At 40.5% G+C, this 27,679-nt stretch overlaps 1 protein-coding gene across 1 annotated transcript in view; it reads right to left on the bottom strand.

Annotated features, from left to right (window-relative positions):
* Window positions 1-27,679, bottom strand: part of LOC123997688 (inactive phospholipase C-like protein 2) — a 63,802-nt gene that overhangs the window by 35,307 nt on the left and 816 nt on the right.

Consider the following 27,679-nt stretch of genomic DNA (forward strand, 5'->3'; position numbering starts at 1 on the left):
AGTGTCTTAATGACCGTTCCACAGGTGCATGTTCATTATTTATGGTTCATTGAACAAAGCACGGGAAACGGTGTTTAAACCCTTTACAATGAATATCTGTGAAGTTATTTGGATATTACAAATTATCTTTGAAAGACAGGGTCCTGAAAAAGGGACATTTCTTTTTTTGCTGAGTTCATATACAGGGCATTCGAAAAGTACTCAGACCCCTTGACTTTCCACTTTGTTTTTTCCCCCTCAGAAATCTACACAATACACCATAATGTCAAAGCAAAAAAAGAAATCTGAAATATCACATTTACATAAGTTTTCAAAACCTTTATTCAGTACTTTGTCAAAGCACCTTTGGCAGCAATTAGCCTCAAGTCTTCTTGGGTATGACGCTAAAAGCTTGGAATACCTGTATATAACACCTGTGCCAAGCTTGTAGCATCATACCCAAGAAGACTTGAGGCTGTAATCGCTGCCAAAGGTGTTTCAACGAGGTACTGAGTATTTATGTAAATGTAATATTTCAATTAGCAACCTTTTCTAAAAACCTGTTTTGCTTTGTCATTATGGGGTATTGTGTGTAGATTCATGAGGAAAAACTATATAATCCATTTTGAATAAGGCTAACCTATTGTTGAAAAAGTCAAGGGGTCCGAATACTTTCAGAAGGCACTGTATGTGGGAGTCAGTCTGAAGCATAGCCCAAAGCCAGTGCAGAAAGCAATGTGCAGTCTAGTATAAAAGTACAAGGTGCATAGACTGAGTGGGACGATCAGTGTGGAGCAGGTGGCCGATTAATAAGCAGTGTTTCCCCTATATGCATTCAGCAGCGGCAATATATTATTATTATTATTATATTATGACTGCTGCTAAATCTTGGCCGCTACTGTGGTATGTTTTTAGTGGAGAATTTAACAACTAATATTAGATATAAAGTATGTTGGAAATATAATGGAGCAAAACATTTTTAAATAAAGATCATTTGAGAACTAACAATCACCAAAATAAAAAATAAAACCGTCAGAGAGAATATAAAATTCAAAAAAATGTATGGCATGGGGCCCCCCATTGACTTTGCCATGGCAAACTGATTAGAATCGTAGGAAATCAGCTTTAAAAACAGCAACATTGTCTCTGCAGCCAGAGGGCCTCTAAAACCACGCCATTAGACACGTTCCGTTGAGTGAGTTTTTTTTGTCCTGCAGCAGATCTGGGATGATGGTGTCCACAAACAGTATCCTTACGCGTGTCCTTTGGTTGTCGAGGTGCTGAAGGATGGAGTGGAGGCCAATGTTGACAGCGTAATCCACAGACCTGTTGGCTCTGTAGGTGAACTACAGGGGGTCAAGGATGGTGTCAGTGATGGTTTTGAGGTGGGATAGAACAAGGCACTTGAGGGACTTCATGATGACTGATGTGAGTGCAACAGGTCTGTAGTAATTCAGGCAGGATATTTATTTGGAATGGGAACAATGCAGGAATCAAGACAGGCAGGAACAATGCATAGTTCAAGTGATGGATTGAAGGTGTCCGTAAATAGAAGGGAGAGCTGGTCAGCACAGTGCTTTACTGTGGCTGGGGAAATCCAGCCTGGGCCTGCAGCTTTCCTGACGTTTGTGACGCTGTTGACAATGGGTGGGGCGGTAGGGCACTCTAAAAGGTCCATGTTGCCACTCCTATGTGCCTCTTCCTTGGCTGAGTTTAGGCCTTTTAGCTCTGGATTGACCCAGCATTTGGCATTGTTGAATGTGACAAAAGTACTGGTTGGAAAGCAGTTTTCCACAGACACTGATGTAAGATGCTACCCTGTCCGTGTTGTCATGTTGATATGGTCTTCCTTGAAAATGTTCCTATCTGTGGAGTCCAGGCAGTCCTTTAACTCCCCAATTGTAACTCCCCACTGTATGTTTGACAGGTTTTGCGTGTTTCAGTTTCTGTCTGTATAAGGGGATGAGGTGGAGCAACAGTGTTTCCTCTGCAGTTATTTTGGCGGCAAAATCATTACTGCCACGCTAAAATAATATGATTTTTTTTTTTTTAATATGAAGACGCTAGAACAATCCACATTTGCTTTTCCTCTACAAACAAAACAAGTAATGAATAGAAAAACCAGACAATCTCATTGTAGAATAGTTTATATACATCTATCTATCTATCTATTTACCTAGTCGGCTTGTTGTTGTGTATTCTATGCAAGAGAAATATTCCTCTCAAGGCGCATTCAAGTTATGAGTGCCATAGGGAGGGAAACCTGCATTCTGAAAAGCAGTCAATGCACAACAATTCTTGCAATAGCAGGAAAAACAGCAGTTTTTCCTGCTATTAAGTACTAAATATGCGCAAACTGCACCATTTTAAACCAGTAGATTTGAGCAGTGTCGTGGCCTTGTGCAATTCACTATGAGTGCATAGGGGAGGAGTGGGGCTAAATGTAACATGTGCAATTGTGGGGTAACTTGGGCTACAACGCCACCCTACCTCAAAATCATTTTTGGGTAGGGACTTAAATTGTGATGAGACATAATTTTTGGTTGAGCAAGAGTAGTGTCAACTAGGGAACGTGTTGGGGGGGAATGGTGACATGAAGTGGTTTCTGTGAGAAGTACAGGCAGGGGGCATGTTACCCCATGTGCCATATTACCCCATGTGCCATGAGACCCCAAGTTAACATAACATGTAGGCCTACATTATATTCACTGTGTTTTATACAAGTTTTTTGGGGGGGACATACAATTAATCAATAGGATACTAAATAGTTAAAAAATCTAGCATAAATACAGATCGGCAACCCCAACCTAGTTATTTATAGATGTGCTTAATTTTAAGAAGTTATTTGCCCACTTTAGTTGCAATACAAACCTTCTCATAACATATAGGCCTATACTACGAGGTGTGCGACAATGATTCGACAAAGACGCAAAAAAAAAGGCATTGTTTCTTGCCTTATGCTGGGCATCATTCAGTGATAATATATCATTCACAAATGATAGTCTGATGGGTGACAATATTAGCCTATTCTTAATTTAATCTTGTCTTTACATATACTTAATAATTTGTGTGAAATTTGTTTTGATTTAGAATGGACCATTTAATCATGCACCTGTCTCGAAACAGGGGCAGCGGAAAAAATACATGTCATCGATTAAATAGCAAATAGAGAACGCTTTTCCCATGGGACATTTTCATGCCAGCCAGGTAGGCTATACTCCTGTTGTAAAAGTAAGCAATGTGCTTAATATTAGGAAAGTGGAGAAAATAGTAGGCCTAGCCTATAGAAAGCTGATTGGATCCTCTTTTTAGTAGAGGCAATCACTCTGTTCTCACGCAATTGTATAGCCTATAGAAACGTTGCACAACATAAGCTCATGGGCTCTTATGAAGTGTTTGATTCGATTTTCGATTACATTTGCATTGATGTCAGAGTTATTAGAGGGACAATAGAGTGCTGAGTACCAGGCAGTTAGCAAGTTTGGTAGGCTACTAATGACAATCAGCAGCATCAGAGCTTGGAGAAGCCTAATTACCGTGACTAAACGGTCACATAGAATTTGACTGCCTTCATGACCACCAGTGTGGTGGTAATACAGTCACCGCATCAGCCCCAACTACATGTGGTAATGCTTATTGCTATTAGCATACCTGATAATATGGACCATGCATAGGCTATATGTATGGTCCAATATGTTAAAATAATTGTAAGAAAAACCAAATACGTAATTGGAATAATTTCTAGAGGAGAAAATTATATTTTAAATGTGTCAGCATCATTTATTTTTCATTCATTTTGGAATAGAATGTCCTGTTAAAATGTCCTTATACAAAAATTATCTGGAGGGGATCCCGGAACCCCAAAAGCAGGGGGTGAGGGACGTGGTGAATAAAACAGATGGCAGGTGATGAAAATACATTCCAAGTCAACAGATCAAGATTTCGCCAGTAAAGTGACATCGTTGCACCAAAATTGTTTGACGTAAAAGCATACAGCTCTTGTACACCATCAGCCCAGTATAGCTGGAAGCCTGGTATATCCACAGCAGCTTCAGTCAGGTGTGTAGTCATTTAGCCAAGATTCAGTGAAGCAGAAAGCAGAAGTGACAGAAGTCAATTTTTTGTTCTAATCAGAAGTTGTAGCATGTCAATTTTGAGGTGAATGCACATTGGAGAGGAAATGACCTAGGAGCAGGGAACAGGAGACCTCGCCTTCTCCCTGGCGCATCTCCCCCTCTTTCTCCAAAGCACAGTCGCATAGCCTCATTTAGAAATCCGACTCATGGTCTGGGGTTTCCAGCAGTATATCATCGGATGAGGACAGAATCTCAGGACAAAAACCACCTGGTAACTTGTCCCTAATATTCAGTAGCTCATCCTGGGTGAAAGAAATTGCAATCCAAATAGTGAACAAAAACACACGAGCAACTCCAAAACCCTGGTGGCTTTCTCACTGGGTACCTCACACACATGATAAAGCATACCTGTTGTGGTAATTATTTGGGCCTGGTTATTTTCTACTGCAGTATTCAGATGGCCCATTTCAATTAGTTCACAGCTACTTCAAAAACATTGACTATAGAGATACATAAATTCACATGTGGACTGGAGAGTGTTCTAAGACTAAGTAATTACCAACCCCAGTGAATTGGGCCATTCCTACTACACCAGTGTTTCCCAAACTCTGTCCTCGGGACCCAAAGAGGTGCACTTATTTTTTTGCCCTAGCACTACACCGTTGATTCAAATAATCAAAGCTTGATGATTATTTGAATCAACCGTGTAGTGCTAGGGCAAAAAAACTAAATGTAAATACTGAGCTTTAGGAAAGCAGAATGACAAAGGGCCAAGCTGGGTTACCAATCAGACAGGCATTACAAAACAGAGACAGAAGAGAACTGCTGCAGGATGTCGATTGAGCCCCTGAAGCTACCCAAATCCACATTGATTGATTTAGCTCCAGTCAATCCCTGATGCACTCCTCACACAGAGTGTGATTTGAGTGATGCAATCAATGCATACACCACCAGTGTGTGAGGAAGCTAAGCACTTTCACAGCTAGTCAAGCAAGAGTCCTTTAATCCAGGTTTATTTTTCCACATTAGAAAAAATGTCCCCGAGCACCTGTGGGGGGGGGGGGACCCTTATAAGGGCTTGACAAGAACTATTTTAGATACTTGTCCTTTAGATGACCGATTTAGTACTTGTCAACAAAAAGTCTAACACCATTTTTACATCACTGTATGATGCAAGAAATCACTTTGCAAAATGAAATCAATTACTATATTTCTTAACAGAGAATCAGATAAAAATGTAGGCTACTCTGCATATTGGCTTCTTTGCATATTCCAGCCTGTCTCAAAACAGAACACAACCCTTTTAAGACTCTTAGATGGTTGGCTACTCTTGGTAGCCTATAAAATATTGCAATATTACAATCAAATACTTTTTATGCCTTATAAAATAAGTTCCTCCATGGCTCGAAATTGGAGGCGATTAAAAAAAACATGTATTTGGTTCAAAACCGGCTTTGGGGACAGTTCAGGGAGGACAGATCGTTTAGCTTAACATTTTTTTTATTTGTTTTATATTTTCATATTATAAGCTCAACAGTGCACACACATGGCTGTAGGCGACACGCAAATGTTCCAAAATGCAATTAGAGGGAAATCGCCATTCTCAAAAGCTATGACTAGGATTATGCCTTTGGCTGCTGGACAATAAAACAAATAAATGAACTAAAAATATTTTTTTTCACAGAACATGAGAAAAATGCTGGTTTGAATAGCATGTTAACCTCTTGCGCACGGAACCCGGTAGCGGGCTGAAATTCCACAACATACGGTGATCGCTACATAAATATACAAGTGTCTCACATGTATCGAAAGCCTAGAATTTTACTAATCCAACTGAGTTGTCAGATTTTTAAAAGGATTTAACGCGAAAGAATACAATGCGATTATCTGAGGATAGAGCCCCATAAAAAAATACTATTTCAACACAGGCTAACAAAATCACAAACTGCATGAAAAGAAATTGTTTAACTTTGACGATCTTCGTCTGTTTGCAATCCCAATGCTCATTGTTACACAATGAATGATCTTTTGTTTGATAAAACGAAACATTTTGTGAACCGCTTGTGTCGTGAATTCCGTCTCATTCCATTTTCGACGACACATTCGAGGCTAAATACCCACACAAAATGTGACTTCTCCAGTCATGTTTGGTTTCATTGCAATCAACTGGTTTGTTTGTAACACAACCCAAGTGTTTGTAACACAACCAAACCTGATGGGACATCACTGTGCACCAATGATATGACCATTGTTTCGTTGATTGACTGTATTTTAACCCAATGACCACTAATCGTCTTGAAATCTAGCTGGGTAGATAGCCAATGAGCTGAGGTAAACGGCAATATGCAATGGTTATGTGTTGGAAGACCAACCCATGTAGTAAACTCCGGCGTAACGAGTCATTCTCTATTGAAGTTTTAAACCGGAAGGAGCTACGCATATTACGCTCAGCATTGTTTGGTAAACACGCAGATTCAGTTGTTAATATATCAATCAGTATGGCGACTAAGTCAGGGAAAGCTAAATCGAAGTCTAGATATACAGGTGTACACACAATTTTAGAAGAAATTGATCGGAAAAGTGAGACAGAGATTGTTGTAGGATGATTCATTTAGCGATTCCCAAGTGGAGGAATATTTTTTGAACAGAGAGGACATGTTTTGGACTGGTAAGTTCTTCTCATGCTAATGCCCTTGTTTGCAATTAATAATATAAAATGTGATTTTTATTTATTTTAGAAGCAATATATAAAAATGTAATGTTATGAAATGTGAGGTGCGTGTGTCTGCCGCCCCACCCCAACCCACATGAAATAGCCTATTTGAGGCTGTTGAGGGGAGGGCAGGCCCACAACAATGGCCAAAGTGAAATGGAGTCAGTAGATACAGCTGGTCTGTTGTAATATAATAAAGACAGTAGATCTAGCTGGTCTGTCATAATATAGAGACAGTAGATCTAGCAGGTCTGTAATAATATATTCAACCTTATGTTCCCTGTACTCATATATATCTGTTTATTATACCTGTTGATACTCACTTTACAGCAGAAAGGGACTGCTATGGCACCTGGCATCAGCAGCACAATATTGTGTAGAGCTTTGGCAAAGTGGGTGGGGTTATATCCTTCCTCTTTGGCCCTGTCCGGGGGTCTCATCGGATGGGGCCACAGTGTCTCCTGACCCCTCCTGTCTCAGCCTCCAGTATTTATGCTGCAGTAGTTTGTGTCGGGGGGCTAGGGTCAGTTTGTTATATCTGGAGTACTTCTTCTGTCTTATCCGGTGTGAATTTAAGTATGCTCTCTCTAATTCTCTCTCTCGGAGGAGGACCAGGACCATGCGTCAGGACTACATGGCATGATGACTTCTTGCCGTCCCCAGTCCACCTGGCCTTGCTGCTGTTCCAGTTTCAACTGTTCTGCCTGCGGCTATGGAACCCTAAACTGTTCATATTTACCCGAGGTGCTATCCTGTTGCATCCTCTACAACTACTGTAATTATTATTATTATTTGACCCTGCTGGTCATCTATGAACGTTTGAAAATCTCGGCCATGTTCTGTTATAATCTCCACCCGGCACAGCCAGAAGAGGACTGGCCACCCCTCATAGCCTGGTTCCTCTCTAGGTTTCTTCCTAGGTTTTGGCCTTTCTATGGAGTTTTTCCTAGCTACCGTGCTTCTACACCTGCATTGCTTGCTGTTTGGGGTTTTAGGCTGGGTTTCTGTACAGCACTTTGAGATATTAGCTGATGTACGAAGGGCTATATAAATACATTTGATTTGATAGAGGACTGAGGGTCTTCCAAATATTGAAAGTGTGTAAATAGTTACATGATATTTTGTAAATGTATATATTTTTTTAAATCAATAATTATGATTTTTTTATATTTTTGTTTGGGGGGGGTGGGGGTGTTAGAATACCATTTTGGCATTTTGTATATAGTTATTTGTTTCAAAATGTATACCTTCACCAATTTGGCCATTTGGGTACATTTGGGCTAATTGTGTGGGACACCTGGGTGACTTCATGATAAATGTCATGTAAGCACACTCATTTTAGAAGTTATTATTCTGAAACTTTGCACAAGTACTGTTGCCCTCATGTTTTTCACTGAATCTTTGTTTTATCTTGTTCGTTTTAAAGATGATGATTCCACAATAAATAAATAAAAAAGTATGTTTTTTTCATTGTATTATCTAAACCAGATCTATTGTGTCATATTCTCCTACATTCAATTCACATTTACAAATATGAATTTTCTTTCAAATGGTACCTGAGCTACAGTCAGTTAGATTTGGGTATGTCTTCAGGCGGAAATTGAAAACAGTAGGGGGTAGCTCTAAGAGGTTAATGCAACCGCTGTGTCAGATTTTAAAAAATCTTTACCGAAAAAGCACAGCGCTCAGACAACAAATCAAGCCATACAGATATACGCCATGTTGTGGAGTCAACAGAAGTCAGACATAACATTATAAATATTCACTTACCTTTGATGATCATCAGAATGCACTCCCAGGAATCCCAGTTCCACAATAAATGTTTGATTTGTTCGATAAAGTCCATAATTTATGTCCAAATACCTCCTTTTTGACACGTTTAGCCCAGTAATCCAAATTCATGACATGCGAGCAGACGAAAAGTCAAAATGTTCCATTACAGTCTGTAGAAACATGTCAAACGAAGTATAGAATCAATCTTTAGGATGTTTTTATAAATCTTCAATAATGTTCCAACCAGAGAATTCCTTTGTCTTCAGAAATGCAATGGAACTCAAGCTAACTCTCACGTGAACGCGCGTGGTCAGCTCATGCCACTCTGCCAGACCACTGACTCAATCCCCTCTCAGTCCCCCTCCTTTACAGTAGAAGCATCAAATAAGGTTCTAAAGACTGTTGACATCTAATGGAAGCCTTAGGAAGTGCAATTTGACCCCATAGACACTGTATATTCGATAGGCAAAGAGTTGAAAAACTACAACCTCAGATTTCCCACTTTCTGGTTGGATTTTGTCTCAGGTTTTTGCATGCCATATACGTTCTGTTATACTCACAGACATAATTCAAACGGTTTTAGAAACTTCAGAGTGTTTTCTATCCAAATCTACCAATAATATGCGTATATTAGCAACTGGGCCTGAGTAGCAGGCAGTTTACTCTGGGCACCTTATTCATCCAAGCTACTCAATACTGCCCCCAGCCATAAAATAATTCCCTCAACATTTATAAAAAAGGTTGAATTGTATCTACGCTACTTTGAAACAAGGTAATACATGCTTCATAAAATGACATAAAACATCCAGGTTTTAAACATTTATGATTAATAGTTTTAAAATGCTGATCACCTCCGCTCAGATTCAAGTTGTCCTGGACAAGAGGACAAGCGTTAATGTCGAGCCCGGCCCTAATTGGGAACCCCTGCTTTAATCTGACCTGAACCAGATTTGTATTAGACTATAATGTGATTTTAGAAACAATAGCCAATACTGTAAATGAAAGGTAGACCTATGTGCAATATCAGTTACAACATTGCTTTATGATGGGAAAGTGTGACCACTTCTGTTTTTTCAATGGTCTTCAAGCGAAAAATAAATAAATAAAAATGAGATTAAATCAAAAATCTTTATAAAATGCATTGGGTAGATGTAAATTAATCCACAAATATACATTCATATACACATCTCAAATGACCATGTTTTCATTCATTTGATTATATAATCTTAAAGACCATTCAAAACAGTATGGGACTGGATCCAGGAAGTAAGGCAACATGTGCAGTCATCGTATTGCATAGGTCCAAACCCATGCTAGCAGATATCCATAGACTTCGTCATTGCGCTAACGCTAGTTAGCATTGGCTCATAAAACTGCCTCCAACTTCCTTCATACTGGACAGACATAAAAATGGTATTCACAATTCATCTGACTCTTACCAAAATATCACTTTAAAGAAGCAAGCGGCAATAAATCTTAGGTGTCGTGTCACGCAATATATATCCATGAAGGAGAGTGAGCAGCTTCAATATCGTTCAGCATCTTTAATGAGACTAGCCTAACATCCTGCTGGAAGGCTTCTCAACACCACAGTACTGCACTGTGAATAGAATTAGGCCCTACTGCTTAGTTTTTGCCATGGGTATCAAGATGCCCAAAGCCTGCATAAACTTTATTGTGATTACGGTTTTGCTAATTTATCAGCTGCATAGCTGGAAGAGCCCAAATGTCAAACAGGAGAAGAGAACGGTGCTGGGGCAGAGGGAATGTGGTCAGGTCAAAGGAATCCATATGCCAATCATGAACAAATTAGGATGTGAGAAGAGAAATCTTGTGAGATCAATAAATTGTACTAAAGTTCTACAGTACAATGCCAATGCGTCGTGACAGTGACTTGTCTTTCTAGCGTTCAATCACAGATCAAAAGATGCCGGACGTGTTTGAGATCGACTAGCCTTCATTGCAGTCAGTGACTGCAGACTGAGCAAAATGTACGCTATCGAACAGTTGTCATATCCTGGGCCAACTCTTGAAGATGTATAGCAGGGGTCAGTAACAGGTGTCCCGTGGGCCAAAACCAGCCTGTGAGTGATTCCCCCCCTCCAAAGATTTTTGTAAAAAATAATAATTTAAAGACTAATATCACCAAGGATTTCAGTTTTTCTGCAAAAAAATATATACTTAAATCACCAGGAATTCAGTTAACATTTATATCAAGTATTCCCACAAATAAAAATACGTGATCGTGTCAATATAAAATCAGGTACAAAAATGTTTTCAAATACAATATATTTTTGGCCTTACTACTTGTGGTCAATTTTGCAGTGTAGAAATAATTATGTTCTGGACCCCCGAACATCCGCTCTAACAAAAATCAGACCGCAGCTGAATCTAGTTGCCTGTTCCCTACCACTATACAATTCAAAAACGGACTTGGGTTTAAAGTGAACAGGTGCTAAGATCTGTTAATAATTGAAGGTGTCAGAAATGTGTATACCTGCGTTATGGTGCTCTTATGCACTTCCCCTTCAATTAATGGTGGTCTACTATGAACCCTGGTAAGGCCACTTGAGTACTGCCAAGTCATCTGTGGTCCCCCTAAAATAACAGGTTATAGCCAGTAGCTCTCCGTCAAGTCCCCAGCCCTGTGACACTTGAGTAGATTAAGTAATAAATGATACTGGTACATGGGGGATGGACAGTCTTCCAGTGGTGTGTATTCATGGATGTGAAGGGTAGCCAGAATTCCCAAAAAAATTATCAAGAGAGAAAACATATCAAAAAATGTGTCTTTGTTTTTCATAATTTTCCTTCAAAATCACAAGAGGCTGAATGCATCTCATCTGAGAAAGCATCCAAGCAAGCGAAACAGCGCACCTCTGTCTCCATGTGTAGGCCATCTGATGCGGTCTTGTCCAAAAGAGTATGATGCAGCCCGTAGCTTTGAATGCCAGGGAAGCCAGCAAGTTTTCGGCCTTTCTTTATAAAAATAGTATAAAGTAATAGCTAATCAGCGTCAGCTCAACTGTGAATGGTCCTGGCGCACCCCCAAAAAATACAAATAAATAAATACGTGTCAATGGAAGCCAGTTTGGGTTTGGTGTCACTCCTATCAAATCGCATTGAGTGCAAACGTCATTGAAGGAAACAACTTGAATTGTTGTATCTCATTGTGTTGTCCTCCAGTGGCAAGCTAGCTAAAATTGTCCCTTTCTTAAATTAGCCATGGAGATAAGGATTTGGACTTGTGGTTTTACTTAATTCTCCGTACAGGCAAATGCTTATAAAGCAGATTCTAATCCAACCATTAATTCATACATTGTTCAATAAGTAGCTAGATGTAGAAGGCTAATGTTAACTAGCTAACATTGCCCATGAAAGGAAGTTAGGCTAGCGAGCAAGCATTTTATCCAGGTAGCCTAGAACCACAAAAAAATAAGAGTGTACTGTATGACAGAGTGATAGACCGTTTCGTCAACATGAATGAGGAGGATGGCATTGGCCTTTCTCTTCAAATAGGGTGAGTCAACATGTTCTCTCTATTTGCACGAACGCACATGCACACAGAAATCAGAACCATGGACAGCCACATCATATTAGCTTACGTTGATTGGACTAAATCTTTTTTGGTAGTCACTGTATTAGACTAAGCATACTGTAGGTGATTTGATGATGATGAAGTTGAAATGGTGCGGGAATAGTGGAGGCAGCTCCTGTTTTCTTTGCGACTTGCGCCAACTCTCCATGGTTGTAAATCAATAGTTGTTTAGTGGCCCGAAAATGTCAGAAACATTACTTTGCTTGACCATGCTGTAGGGCATGTAACTGTCAGTTACAGTGCATTGCGAAAGTATTCGGCCCCCTTGAACTTTGCGACCTTTTGCCACATTTCAGGCTTCAAACATAAAGATATAAAACTGTATATTTTTGTGAAGAATCAACAACAAGTGGGACACAATCATGAAGTGGAACGACATTTATTGGATATTTCAAACTTTTTTAACAAATCAAAAACTGAAACATTGGGCGTGCAAAATTATTCAGCCCCTTTACTTTCAGTGCAGCAAACTCTCTCCAGAAGTTCAGTGAGGATCTCTGAATGATCCAATGTTGACCTAAATGACTAATGATGATAAATGCAATCCACCTGTGTGTAATCAAGTCTCCATATAAATGCAGCTGCACTGTGATAGTCTCAGAGGTCCGTTAAAAGCGCAGAGAGCATCATGAAGAACAAGGAACACACCAGGCAGGTCCGAGATACTGTTGTGAAGAAGTTTAAAGCCGGATTTGGATACAAAAAGATTTCCCAAGCTTTAAACATCCCAAGGAGCACTGTGCAAGCGATAATATTGAAATGGAAGGAGTATCAGACCACTGCAAATCTACCAAGAACTGGCCGTCCTTCTAAACTTTCAGCTCATACAAGAAGACTGATCAGAGATACAGCCGAGAGGCCCATGATCACTCTGGATGAACTGCAGAGATCTACAGCTGAGGTGGGAGACTCTGTCCATAGGACAACAATCAGTCGTATATTGCACAAATCTGACCTTTATGGAAGAGTGGCAAGAACTATGAAATTTCCCTGATGTTGATCCCGACACAGGACCAGCAGCCTTAAAGTTAAGGGGGCTGAATAATTTTGCAAGCCCAATGTTTCAGTTTTTGATTTGTTAAAGTTTGAAATATCCAATGTCGTTCCACTTCATGATTGTGTCCCACTTGTTGATTCTTCACAAAAAAATACAGTTTTATATCTTTAGGTTTGAAGCCTGAAATGTGGCAAAAGGTCGCAAAGTTCAAGGGGGCCGAATACTTTCGCAAGGCACTGTATATGCAAAATGCTTTGTGGACTTCACTGGACAGATGTTGCTGTCCGTTGTTTTAATGAAACAAAGGTGTGGTTGAATTTATTCTGCTACTGTCTTATTGTCTCTGCCTTTAGGCATATTTGTCACAGTTGCAAGGCCTATGAAGTAACAGGTTAAAGAGCAAACAACGCAATTACCACAACACATAGGTTGTAATATAGCTTTTTTTCTGGCTTCCCCAGTGATTTTACCCACGCACCACTACTGCGGTCTTCCCTAAAAACGTACTACTGCTCCTCTGACCAAGTAGCTTAGCATGAAAATGGGTTGGCATTCGAACTTTCTATGTCCTACACATATTTTCCGGCTTTTCACTGACAGCAAATGTTGCGCAGCATACTAGGCTAAGAGGCCTAGGCTCTCTCCTTTCAACCGAGGCAGAATATTGCCGCAATGCTTAATTTCTAACATTCTTGCAGCCATTTATATAACAAGGTGAAATATTAATTACAAAAAATATAACGAACAGTGATGCACAGTGAATGTCTGACAATTATGTATGCCTACATGCATCCGATGGCCGATTACTGAAACCATAATATAGCCTACCCAATGATAAGTAATTACAGGATCAATGAGGCGAGGCATTGCTCCCGCAATCCATTTGCTCCATGTTCCCTTCATAGCTCTTAGGGCTTACTCCATTAAGTCGACTGGTCGATTGTTTGGTTGATAGGCTGTTGGTGGAACAAGATTTTTTTTTTAGTCGAGCAGTGGCAAATATTTTTTAAAAAATGTGTATGGCACACGAGGCACCCGTCTGATTCACGCCTGTCTGAGTGGACTAATCCATTGCAGAGGCCGCAGGGACGGCACACCAGTATCACCAGTAGTAATTAATTCCCATTATTTCTAAAAATCTACAATGTTTTTTGGTTAAGGTCATTTCTGTTTATGCATTCAATATATTATTACTACAGTCTTGTCATTGTAGGAGTGGACACATTGTTTGCAGAGTGCACAACCTAGGCTTCCCCAGTTTATTTCATTCCATTTACAAGTTGTCCATTTATTCCATGTCTTGTTTGTACTGTACTGCTCCTGCCAATGTTGACTAAGGACACACACCTAATTACACATAGAAGTAGGCCTATAGACTATCGGGCCTGCATGCAAATGTAGGCCTATAAATGTGCCCCTTTGGGATCTGATACTATTTTTCAAAGTAATTTTTTCTTCGCCTCAAACAGCAAGTAAACAGACTTTTTACATCCATTGAGAATGCCAATAGTTCCTCAATGTAGCCTATTTGAAAAATCTTTCTTGATAAAAATGTCGTGCTCTGATCCGGTGTAAACGTCATAAAATAGACCTACCTGATTACTTCTTATCCCGCAAACAGCCTACAGCTGTGTCAGGAAACTGAGGGCCCAGAATATTTTATACAATGTTACAAGTTTGCTAGCAGGAGCTTTGGGCCGGACCAAGCTAATAGTTGACAATGTTTCAAGTTCCTTACAGACAGGCCATGCATAGCCAATGTGATTCATAGGATATTTTCTACCTGTGGACTGCAATGTTTTTATTTGTTGGCTTTATGTACTCTATTTTTACATATCGGCAATGGCAACAGAATTTAAATTTGAATAGTTTTCATTCAGATAGAATTTTGATTAACCACATGACATTGATTGAGATATATAAAACTGTTCCATGAAAGTGTGTATTTGAAAATCATAACTGGCATGCAGATCAGTAGAAATAGTATGATAACTTGGCACTCCAAATGGAAGAAGTTGCCGACCACTGGTGTAGCCCATTACCGGCAACTTCAGGAGCATAAACTGGTATAATCTGCAAAGGCCAGCAGCGGGAGGAAGAGTGTCAGGAACAGGTTTTTATTCTTCTGGTTAGGCTATATTGATCTCTGGCTCCCTCTTCAGTAATTTGTGTCATTTTTAAATCGCAGTGCTTAAAGCATCAGACAAGCTCCGTAGCCTACATATAGTTGGCTGTATTCAAACATAAGGTGTGTCTATATATATGGAAAAATACATGTTTTACATGTAGAACAGACGACTCTCGATCGACCGAGATTTTGTTTTGTCAAGGACAGCCCTAATAACTTTGCACATTTTAATCATGAGCCAGTCTGTTGCGAATGTATTTAATTTGGAGAGTAGCTAGGGATGGGCACAGTTATTCAAATATTTGAATATTTGAAATGGATGTTAGTATTTGAATAGGCCTAAAAACAAAAATGTAGGCCTAATTTATTTAGGAATGAAAATGCCTTAAGTAAATTATCCACATGACAAATCAAATCAAATTTTATTTGTCACATACACATGGTTAGCAGATGTTAATGCGAGTGTAGCGAAATGCTTGTGCTTCTAGTTCCGACAATGCAGTGATAACCAACAAGTAATCTAACTAACAATTCCAAAACTACTGTCTTATACACAGTGTAAGGGGATAAGGAACATGTACATAAGGATATATGAATGAGTGATGGTACAGAGCAGCATACAGTAGATGGTATCGAGTACAGTATATACATATGAGATGAGTGTGTAGACAAAGTAAACAAAGTGGCATAGTTAAAGTAGCTAGTGATACATGTGTTACATAAGGATGCAGTCGATGATGTAGAGTACAGTATATACATATGCATATGAGATGAATAATGTAGGGTAAGTAACATTATATAAGGTAGCATTGTTTAAAGTGGCTAGTGATATATTTACATCATTTCCCATCAATTCCCATTATTAAAATGGCTGGAGTTGGGTCAGTGTCAATGACAGTGTGTTGGCAGCAGCCACTCAATGTTAGTGGTGGTGGCTGTTTAACAGTCTGATGGCCTTGAGATAGAAGCTGTTTTTCAGTCTCTCGGTCCCAGCTTTGATGCACCTGTACTGACCTCGCCTTCTGGATGATAGCGGGGTGAACAGGCAGTGGTTCGGGTGGTTGATGTCCTTGATGATCTTTATGGCCTTCCTGTAACAACGGGTGGTGTAGGTGTCCTGGAGGGCAGGTAGTTTGCCCCCCGGTGATGCGTTGTGCAGTCCTCACTACCCTCTGGAGAGCCTTACGGTTGAGGGCGGAGCAGTTGCCGTACCAGGCGGTGATACAGCCCGCCAGGATGCTCTCGATTGTGCATCTGTAGAAGTTTGAGTGCTTTTGGTGACAAGCCGAATTTCTTCAGCCTCCTGAGGTTGAATAGGCGCTGCTGCGCCTTCTTCACGACGCTGTCAGTGTGAGTGGACCAATTCAGTTTGTCTGTGATGTGTATGCCGAGGAACTTAAAACTAGCTACCCTCTCCACTACTGTTCCATCGATGTGGATAGGGGGGGTGTTCCCTCTGCTGTTTCCTGAAGTCCACAATCATCTCCTTAGTTTTGTTGACGTTGAGTGTGAGGTTATTTTCCTGACACCACACTCCGAGGGCCCTCACCTCCTCCCTGTAGGCCGTCTCGTCGTTGTTGGTAATCAAGCCTACCACTGTTGTGTCGTCCGCAAACTTGATGATTGAGTTGGAGGCGTGCGTGGCCACGCAGTCGTGGGTGAACAGGGAGTACAGGAGAGGGCTCAGAACGCACCCTTGTGGGGCCCCCGTGTTGAGGATCAGCGGGGAGGAGATGTTGTTGCCTACCCTCACCACCTGGGGGCGGCCCATCAGGAAGTCCAGTACCCAGTTGCACAGGGCGGGGTCGAGACCCAGGGTCTCGAGCTTGATGACGAGCTTGGAGGGTACTATGGTGTTGAATGCCGAGCTGTAGTCTATGAACAGCATTCTCACATAGGTATTCCTCTTGTCCAGGTGGGTTAGGGCAGTGTGCAGTGTGGTTGAGATTGCATCGTCTGTGGACCTATTTGGGCGGTAAGCAAATTGGAGTGGATCTAGGGTGTCAGGTAGGGTGGAGGTGATATGGTCCTTGACTAGTCTCTCAAAGCACTTCATGATGACGGAAGTGAGTGCTACGGGGCGGTAGTCGTTTAGCTCAGTTACCTTAGCTTTCTTGGGAACAGGAACAATGGTGGCCCTCTTGAAGCATGTGGGAACAGCAGACTGGTATAGGGATTGATTGAATATGTCCGTAAACACACCGGCCAGCTGGTCTGCGCATGCTCTGAGGGCGCGGCTGGGGATGCCGTCTGGGCCTGCAGCCTTGCGAGGGTTAACACGTTTAAATGTCTTACTCACCTCGGCTGCAGTGAAGGAGAGACCGCATGTTTCCGTTGCAGGCCGTGTCAGTGGCACTGTATTGTCCTCAAAGCGGGCAAAAAAGTTATTTAGTCTGCCTGGGAGCAAGACATCCTGGTCCGTGACTGGGCTGGATTTCATCTTGTAGTCCGTGATTGACTGTAGACCCTGCCACATGCCTCTTGTGTCTGAGCCATTGAATTGAGATTCCACTTTGTCTCTGTACTGACGCTTAGCTTGTTTGATAGCCTTACGGAGGGAATAGCTGCACTGTTTGTATTCAGTCATGTTGCCAGACACCTTGCCCTGATTAAAAGCAGTGGTTCGCGCTTTCAGTTTCACGTGAATGCTGCCATCAATCCACGGTTTCTGGTTAGGGAATGTTTTTATCGTTGCTATGGGAACGACATCTTCGACGCACGTTCTAATGAACTCGCACACCGAATCAGCGTATTCGTCAATATTCCCATCTGACGCAATACGAAACATGTCCCAGTCCACGTGATGGAAGCAGTCTTGGAGTGTAGAGTCAGCTAGGTCTGACCAGCGTTGGACAGACCTCAGCGTGGGAGCCTCTTGTTTTAATTTCTGCCTGTAGGCAGGGATCAGCAAAATGGAGTCGTGGTCAGCTTTTCCGAAAGGGGGGCGGGGCAGGGCCTTATATGCGTCGCGGAAGTTAGAGTAACAATGATCCAAGGTTTTACCACCCCTGGTTGCGCAATCGATATGCTGATAAAATTTAGGGAGTCTGTTACATTACAAAATTTTGAGACACTGTTACATACAAGGATGACATTTGAAACTAATATTATTTTATTTTATTAAAATGTGTATGTATGGATATATGTGTGACGTGTGCCCCATAAATACAAATAATACTGGTAGCCATCTATGCCGGTAACCTACACACATTTCACACATGTAGCTTGTTGATTTGTCAGCCAATCAAAACTGCTCTACAGTCCACGGTTCCATATGTAGCAAGGGAAGTGAGAGATCTCTAATCAATCCAAAATGGAAAGAAATTATGGAATTAAACGTTAGCCAAATGAGAATGAGTGGGTTACAACGAACAAGGTAGGCTGTTTAATCTGAATTATGTTATTTGTTTACAAGGACAAGGAGCGCAGCATATTGTAGCCTCATTTACTAGCTGGCTAACTTTGCTCAGCTAGCCATCTTCTCAACATCGATTTGATGCAGTCAAGTAGGACTGAGTGATATGGCCCAAAATATCACAACATGGTATTTTTTTTTTTTTTTTTTTTTTTTTAAGAGGACATATTTTATGTTTTTGAATAATACAAGTTATACATTTGCTTTATGAGTAGTGTGTGACCATATAGCAGCAACACAGATTCTAAGTGATTGCAATGGGTATTTCTCCATTCTGTTTCATACCGTTCAAACTTCAACCAAAAATTATTTTACGCATTTATCAATTTCTGCATTTCCTGCACTCATTTGAGATCATGTCCACACTGCCATGTAGGGCTGCACGATATGGGCAAACAATCTAGGCCTTATTTTTAACCAAATGTTGCAATTGCAATTTTGACTTGCGATTTAGAGCAAAACACTTGGGAGAACTGTTGAAATCATGGAACTATGATTAGGGAGGAGTTATTGCGACAGGGTAGGAACCAAAGTGTTGAGAAGTGTTTCCTAGGGGACCCTATAATCTTTGGCTACATTTAATGTTCGCTTAGCTACTTCATGTAGCTAACACGGTCTTGCTTTGCATATTCCTCTTTGATTTAGAAGATACTGTTGCACAAACAACATGCTGATTTAGGTCTACACCATCACTAGTATTATCAGGCTGTATATCTAATTACGTCTGCTCTGACTCAGTATATTTATTAGCTAGCTAGCAATTAGCATTAGTGGCTAACAATTAGCGACTAACAATATTTAGGCCAAACTTGCTGTTTGCAGATGTAAGAATCACAAACTAATTGTGTAATTATAGAACGCAAGTGGATTTATATTAAAAAGCAAAGCAAAAACAGAACCATTGTCATCTACATTGTTGCATGCTCTGCATTGACCATGCAGACTGAACGCAAGTGTCTCGTGGTCGAGGAACAACAAATTTGCACCTTGAGAGGCAGGGGGCGGGACTAGGTCTGTGTGGATAGCGACATGGAGAGAGCTGAGAAAGATGACTAAAGTAGCTTTGCAAACTATATCACATTTAACGAACCAAACATTCAAATACCATTACAGAAGGTAAAGTAAAAACCCAAACTGGTCCATGAATCAATACCGGTATACCGCCCAGCCCTAGACTCAAGACATGCACTGTTATGGGCTGATAAACAGCAGCTAACTTTTTTTGTCTATCTAACTAGCACGAGCCAGCGTGGCTACTTTCTAGTCTGTCTCAATCTCACACAACCGGCCCCTCTGCCTGCTGCTCCATCATAGCGGAGCCCTCCGCATTTCTCCCTCGTGCAAGGCTCAGGTTAAAAACATGTAAGGGGGGTGGAGGGGGAATCATGATATTTGAGTAGTGAAATTATTTCTAATGCCTATCCATAATAGCAGCCACACACCAGACATTTCCAACCTGGTCTCAGAGCATTTCATATTATTCTGTGCATACAATTCTGAGACACTGCATTTAGTATGATATGCAATGTTTCGTATGGCATTTATTATTTTGTGGATGTCCATCATCCATTTCGTATTATGTTACAAATTGCAATTCGTACAAGATTTTACATATTTGCAAACGTAGGATATGTTACGAATTCCAAATTGTTGTGGCTAATGTTAGTTAGGTGGCTAGGGTCTAGAGTTAGGGCTAGGAGTTAGGTTAGGGTTAAGGTTATGGAAAGGGTTAGCTGACATGCTAAGTAGTTGCAATGTTGTTAATTAACTAAAATTGTCCTTGAGATTCACACACAACCTTTGGGTTGCTAGATGTTAGGGGTCAAGGTTAGGAGTTAGGTTCGGGTTAGCTAAAAGGATTAAGGTTAGAAGAAAGATTAGCTAACATGCTTAGTAGGGCAAAGTAGCTAAAAAGTAGTAAGTAGTTGCAAAATGTCAAATTTTGCTAAAATGATGAATGGGATTCAAACACACAACCTTTGGGTTGCTAGACATTCACGTTATACACCCACCCCAACCATACAAACCCTCCTTTAGTTGTCGTCTCATGTAATCTTCCATCTTATGTAAGCATAGCAAATGTAACATAATCAATCCAATTTCAGTGTCCAAGATTTACATTTACCATGTTACATCTAGTCTATGAGACCAATGACATTTCACACTGGTTAGCACTAGGGTGCAAGAAATATCAGGCATCATAAACTGGTGTAGGATTGTGTCATGTAAACTACTCAATATCGACAAATAAACCTGATCTTGAGAAAAGGGAGAAAAATAAATTGCTGCAAGGGATTCCTAAGCTAACTAAGTAGCAGTATAAGGCTCCCCTTGAAATAAGGAGCATCTGAATTGGAAGAGAATGTTTTGCTACTTTTGTTTTGCCTGGACCAGATCAGAAGACTTATTTGCAGTGGACAGTTGGAAAAATCATAGGCCTACATTTTGCTTGGCTGATCACTAATCAGGGACATGCTCTGAGCTGTGGTTTGGCAACAAGATATAGAAGAGAATTGATAGCTATCAAACAATGGAGGGACCTTGTTAAGTGAACTATCTGTGAAAAAATCATTTAGCCACAGGTTCATTCAACTCATTCAAAATCAGTCATTTCCAGTTGTTGGTCAAAACTGAACAGATCTTTTAACTGTTAGGCCAAAGTGACTTTCACTTTTAGTTTTCTTTTAAGATATCTTTACTTTTACTCAAGTATGACAATTGGATACTTCTTCCACCACTGCTGACTACATCCTCTCATTACTGCAGAAAAACTATACTGCTTTAGTGGAGAAATAGGTTATTATATTACTTAGGGATTGGAACCTTTTAATATAACAACAACAAAAAAATGAACAAAACCATTTTGAGGAACAGAAACAAAAGTGATATCTAGTGTTCGGGTCAGAACCATTATTTTCAAATCTTAACCGGTTAATAATGTTTTTCCTTGTTCCATGTTCTAAAAATATTACACATTTTTAGTGCATCATTCTGTAATAATGCATGTAATATCCTAAACATATTCCAATTCACATCATGATGTTCAGTGCTTCATGTCAAGCCCCCTCCATTGCCCACCCCGCTCTCTCCCCACATCCCAGGAGGCATAATGGCCGGAACGAAGCAAATGGAATAGCGTCAAACATATGGAAACCATGGGTTTGACGTATTTGATAGCATTCCACTTATTCTACTCCAGCCATTACCTCAAGCCTGCACGTATCTGACCAATCAAAACATGTAACCATATTTGTTTACCTGTTCCAGAGAAAGCTGTTCTCTCAGTGAAAATTTGTTGATTAAATAATCTAAATGTAATAACAAATTGATTTCAAAGATTAAAAAATGACGGAAAACTTTCAACTTGTGCAAATGGGGATTTGCGCTCCATAATACAGTTGAAAATCAACAGTCATTTTATGAGTGAAGACAAAGAGAAAGTGGCCACAATCCACAGGCCACAATCACCAGCCAGATCAACTATATGCGTCACGCTGCATGAGGCAAATGGTGGTCACACCAGATACGGACTGTTTTTCTGATCCACACCACTATCTTTTCATTTTATTATTATTATCTTATTTTTTTTAAAAGGTACTGTATCTGTGACCAACAAATGCATATCTGTATTCCCAGTCATGTCAAATACATAGACTAGGGCCTAATGAATGTATTTAAATTGACTGATTTCCTTATATGAACTGTAACTCAGTCAAATCTTTGAAATGATTGCATGTTGCGTTTATATTTTTTTCAGTGTCATTTCAAAAAAGCATGGTGGCATCACTTTCTAGTCACTCTGACATATTTGCAAGGCTACAGTGTAAGGTGGAAGTGGAATGGAGAGATGTGAGCATGTAATATGGCTGCACAGTTATGAACAGGTCCAAGACCTGAAGCAGAACCCACTGCTACTAATGGGGGTTGTCCATTTTAACTCTGGTCTGACAGGGCCAGCATGATTAGCCTGGAAATTTTCCCAATTCTGGTTTGCATATGGACCAGTGTTGTATTATACCAACTTGTCAAGACTGGCAGAGAAGGCTGTTATTGTGTAGTCTTACAGTCCCTTATTGCATTTGGGACATTGGTGGTATGCCACATGTGCAGCCGTCTTCATCGACATGGCCAAGGCTTTCAACTCTGTCAATCACGGTATTCTTGTCGGCAGACTCAACAGCCTTGGTTTCCCTAATGACTGCCTCGCCTGGTTCACTAACTACTTCTCAGATAGATTTCAGTGTGTCAAATCGGAAGGCCTGTTGTCCGGACCTCTGGCAGTCTCTATGAGGGTACCACAGGGTTCAATTTTTTTTCTCTGCATATATCAATGATGTCGCTCTTGCTGCGGGTGATTCTTTGATTCACCTCTACGCTGACGACACCATTCTGTATATATCTGGCCCTTCTTTGGACACTGTGTTAAACCCTCTTTGGGCTAGGGGGCAGTATTTTCACATCCGGATGAAAAGCCTGCTACTCAGTTCCAGAAGCTAGGATATGCATATTATTACTAGATTTGGAAAACACTCTGAAGTTTGAATAATGCCTGTGAGTATAACAGAACTGATTTGGCAGGCGAAACCCAAAGCACAATCCATCCAGGGGAAAAAAGTTTTCTATGGGAAACCCTTTTTAATAGGAATATGGTTGCAGTTCCTATGGCTTCCACTAGATGTCAACAGTCTTGGTTTGGTTGATGTTTTTTGGTTGATGTTTTTCTTTTGAGAAATGAAGAAGTAGTCCTGTTCTTTCCATGTGTCACTCAGATGGACTCAAGTTTTTTGTTGCGCATGACCTGGAATGCGCTTCACGTTGTTTTTATCCAGTATACCCAGTCTTAAATTGTATCGATTATTTACGTTTTAGGATACCTTAGGTTGGATTAGGAAAGTTGTTTAAAATGTTTGGACCAAGTTTACAGGTAACTTATTAGATACTTTGTAGGCATGTTGAGCGAGTTGAAACCGGTATATTTCTGAATCAAACGCGTCAAGTAAATTGACATTTTTGGGACATAAAGGACATTATCGAACAAAAGGACCATTTGTGATGTTTCTGGGAAATTTGAGTGCCAACAGAAGATCTTCAAAGGGTAAGGCATTAATTATATCGCTATTTCTGACTTTTGTCGCACACCTGCCTGGTTGAAATGTGATTTTCATGTGTTTGTATGCGAGGTGCTGTCCTCAGATAATCTCATGGTCTGCTTTCGCCGTAAAGCCTTTTTGAAATCTGACACAGTGGCTGGATTAACAAGAAGTTAAGCTTTATTTTGATGTAGAACACTTGTATGTTTTATGAATTCTTATGAGTGTTTTTGAATTTGGCGCACTGCAATTTCACTGGATATTGTCAAACCAATCCTGTTAACGGAATTCGAGCGGGAATGGGATATAAGGGATCCCTAAGAGGTTTAACAAACCTCCAAACGAGCTTCAACGTCATACAACACTACTTCCGTGGCCTCCACTGCTCTTCAATACTAGTAAAAACTAAATATGCTCTTCAACCGATCGCTGCCCGGACAAGCCCGCCCGACTAGCATCACTACTCTGGACGGTTCTGACTTAGATATTTATAGGTTGTCCACACATTCTAGGTGTCTGGCTAGACTGTAAACTCTCCTTCCAGACTCACATTAAGCATCTCCAATCCAAAATTAAATCTTGAAATCGGCTTCCTATTTTGCAAAAGAACCTCCTTCACAAATGCTGCCAAACATACCCTCAAAAGACTATCCTACCGACTTCAGCGATGTCATTTACAAAATAGCCTCCAACTCAACAAATTGGATGCAGTCAATCACAGTGCCATCCATTTTGTCACCAAAGCCCCATATACTACCTACCCACCACTGTGACCTGTATGCTCTTGATGGCTGGTCCTCGATACACATTTGTCGCCAAACCCACTGGCTCTAGGTCATCTATAAGTCTTTGCTAGGTAAAGCTCTGCCTTCGCTCACTGGTCACCATAGCAACACCCAACCATAGCACGCGCTCCAGCAGGTATATTTCACTGGTCATCCCCAAAGCCAACACTTGCTTTGACCGCCTTTCCTTCCAGTTCTCTGCTGCCAATGATCGGAACGAATTGCAAAGAAAACACACAAAAACACTGAAGTTGGAGACATATCTCCCTCACTAACTTTAAGCAACAGCTGTCAGAGCAGCTTACCGATCGCAGCAGCTGTACACAGCCCATCTAACCAACTACCTACCTCATCCCCATATTTGTGTTTCTGCTCTTTTGCACACCAGTATTTCTGCTTGCACATCCTCATCTGCACATATCACTCCAGTGTAAATTGCTAAATTGTAATTACTTCGCCACTATTGGCCTGTTTATTGCCTTACCTCCTTCCTTCATTTGCACACACTGTATTCAGATGTTTCTATTGTTGACTGTACGTTTGTTTATCCCATGTGTAACTTTTGTCGCACTGCTTTGCTTTATCTTGGCCAGTCGCAGTTGTAAATGAGAACTTGTTCTCAACTGGCCTACCTGGTGAAATAAAATGCATTTAAAAATTTGATCATTTGCTGACTGGATCCTTTGGCAGTAGACTACCTTCGGACCAGTCAGTTCTTGCACGACAAGTGCATTATGCTTTGTTCAATAGCAATAAGAGGTTTGTTGACACAAGGTTTCCTAAATATGGGCTTCCTGGACCAACCAAGAGCTTGGTGAGTGAAAGTATGTGCAATACATTTTTGGGGGGGGGGGGGGGGTTAAATACAGATCTCTGCTCTCCAATACATTTCAATAGATATAATTGACCTATTAACAGAGGATATTGAACCTTGTGTCACAGGAGTGGATATCAGATAAAATAAAAAGTTCTTCACAGCTGGGAAGTGAGACAGGTCCTTGTGTGGTGAGAGATTACTTGGAACTTTACATGGCAGAAATGTCAATATTATCTACATCAATCTCCAGGCAGAGAGAGCATGAAAGTTCAACGCTTTCAATGTGCCAAGAAAGTGCTGCCCACAACCTGGCTTGCACAAGAGCTTAACTGGAAAGAACTATGTTCATTGCTGGCAAATCGACAATAACACAATGAAAAGGCTCACAATGAATAACAGTTGATTGAGATTTTGGACAATAACAAGTACGAGCCTCATCTACAGTTGGTCCAGAAATTACCTGATCTAAAGATAGTGATGCAACTTTAGTCACAGTGTGGACTATCCATTCATAAGGCTACACAGTTGACTTGCAGATCTGATAAGTGTATCACTAAGAAGGCTAGGAGCATGGATGGGCAACTCCAGTCCTCAGGGGCTCAGTGGTTGTTACACTTTTCCCCCAAACCCTAGCAAACACATCTGATTAAACTAATTGCATTCTAAACTAAAGATCATTAGTTGATTTTTGGAGTCAGGGGTGTTAGCTGGGGCAAAAATGTGAAAGCAATCAGGCCACAAAGGACTGGAGTTGCACATCCCTGGGCTAGAGTGTAAGCCATAACCAGCTTAAAAATCTAAAGATTTGCGCATTAATAAATGTGACAGTCTGTATGCCTTCCCACCTACAGTGTTTCATGTCTCAGGTAGCCCGCAAAGGCCAGCATGGATAGAATGCAAGACTTTACTCATCTTTGCCATATTCTAATAATTCTCATGTGCCAACGTATCGCCATGGTCTGTGCTATTGTGAAACTTGCACTCCTGTAGAGCTGAAATAATTGGATTGTAAAACTTGCATCCAGCCAACCAGAAAAGCAAGGCAAAACAATTCAAGCATTCTTGAAAGTCAAGACAATCCTTGTTCTCCAAATAAACATTTGTATAGTTGAAAAAAAACATTTGTTGCAAGCAGTAGACATTAAGAATTAAAATGTGTAGTGAAGCTTTATAGTAACGTGTGACATCACGTGCCCAGAGTACCTTAAATTATTCATTTATTCTGAAAAACTGTTTCCATCGTCATTTCTTGCAATGAAGAAAGTTTGACTAGACAAATCCACCCGTTGAATGGATAAAAAAATGTTGTTGATCTTTAGAACATTTCTTCAATAGCTGCCGTTTCCATTACACGTCGCAATGGTTTATTTGCGACATTGACCCAGGTTTATTCAACAAAAGCAATGGAAACCTGCCTAGTGAGCGGCAATAAGAGAAATACAAAAAAGCTGTGAGTTTAGCAATGTGATAGCCTCAGTCTGCAAGACCTAGGCTACACTTAAATGCAATTTGTAGGACTATTTAGGGATTTGTAGCCTTCACTTACAGGGAAAACAAAACAACCTTGCAAAACAGTCAATATGAGGAAATGGGTGAATGCATAATTTCCTTCATGAGGCCATCTGTTGTTGGCTAATATTGAGGCCAACTGACAACACTATCTAAATGAAGACAACGAAATTCAAAGCTGAAAGGTCTAAATGAGGAAAAGCCTTGTCTCATGTGATGAACTGCTTACCAAACCAATGTGTTGAGAAGCAACAATGGCATCAATTTAATTTGGAAACTGTTCTTAACCACAGGAATTGGTCCAGACTTTCCCAAATGTGGAATGGCAACATATGGTAAACATCAAGCACTCAAAATTGCTTTTTGAAAGATGCCGCAAACAGATCACTTTTTTCTCTGTAGCTCAGTTGGTAGAGCATGGCGTTTGTAACGCCAGGATAGTGGGTTCGATCCCCGGGACCACCCATACGTAGAATGTATGCACACATGACTGTAAGTCGCTTTGGATAAAAGCGTCTGCTAAATGGCATTTATTATTATTATTATTATTATTATTCTCTGAATGGTGAATTGACACTTGCAATGAAATTCAGACAATACCTCTACTTTCACCCGACTGTTTGCATTGTCAATGTGTGTGTGAACAGTGGTTTTTGGATTGCAAGTGGTCATTTGGTCGAGGTTGCTGAACCAATGTGCATACCATGTACACTTAGTGGAAGATCAAATCTAAGGATGCATCCACGAAGCTAACAATCTAGCCAACCATAGACCTCTTTGTGTTCTCAAATCCCTGTAA

The sequence above is a fragment of the Oncorhynchus gorbuscha genome, linkage group LG15 (genome assembly GCF_021184085.1).
Source record: "Oncorhynchus gorbuscha isolate QuinsamMale2020 ecotype Even-year linkage group LG15, OgorEven_v1.0, whole genome shotgun sequence".
In the NCBI taxonomy this organism is placed as follows: domain Eukaryota; kingdom Metazoa; phylum Chordata; class Actinopteri; order Salmoniformes; family Salmonidae; genus Oncorhynchus; species Oncorhynchus gorbuscha.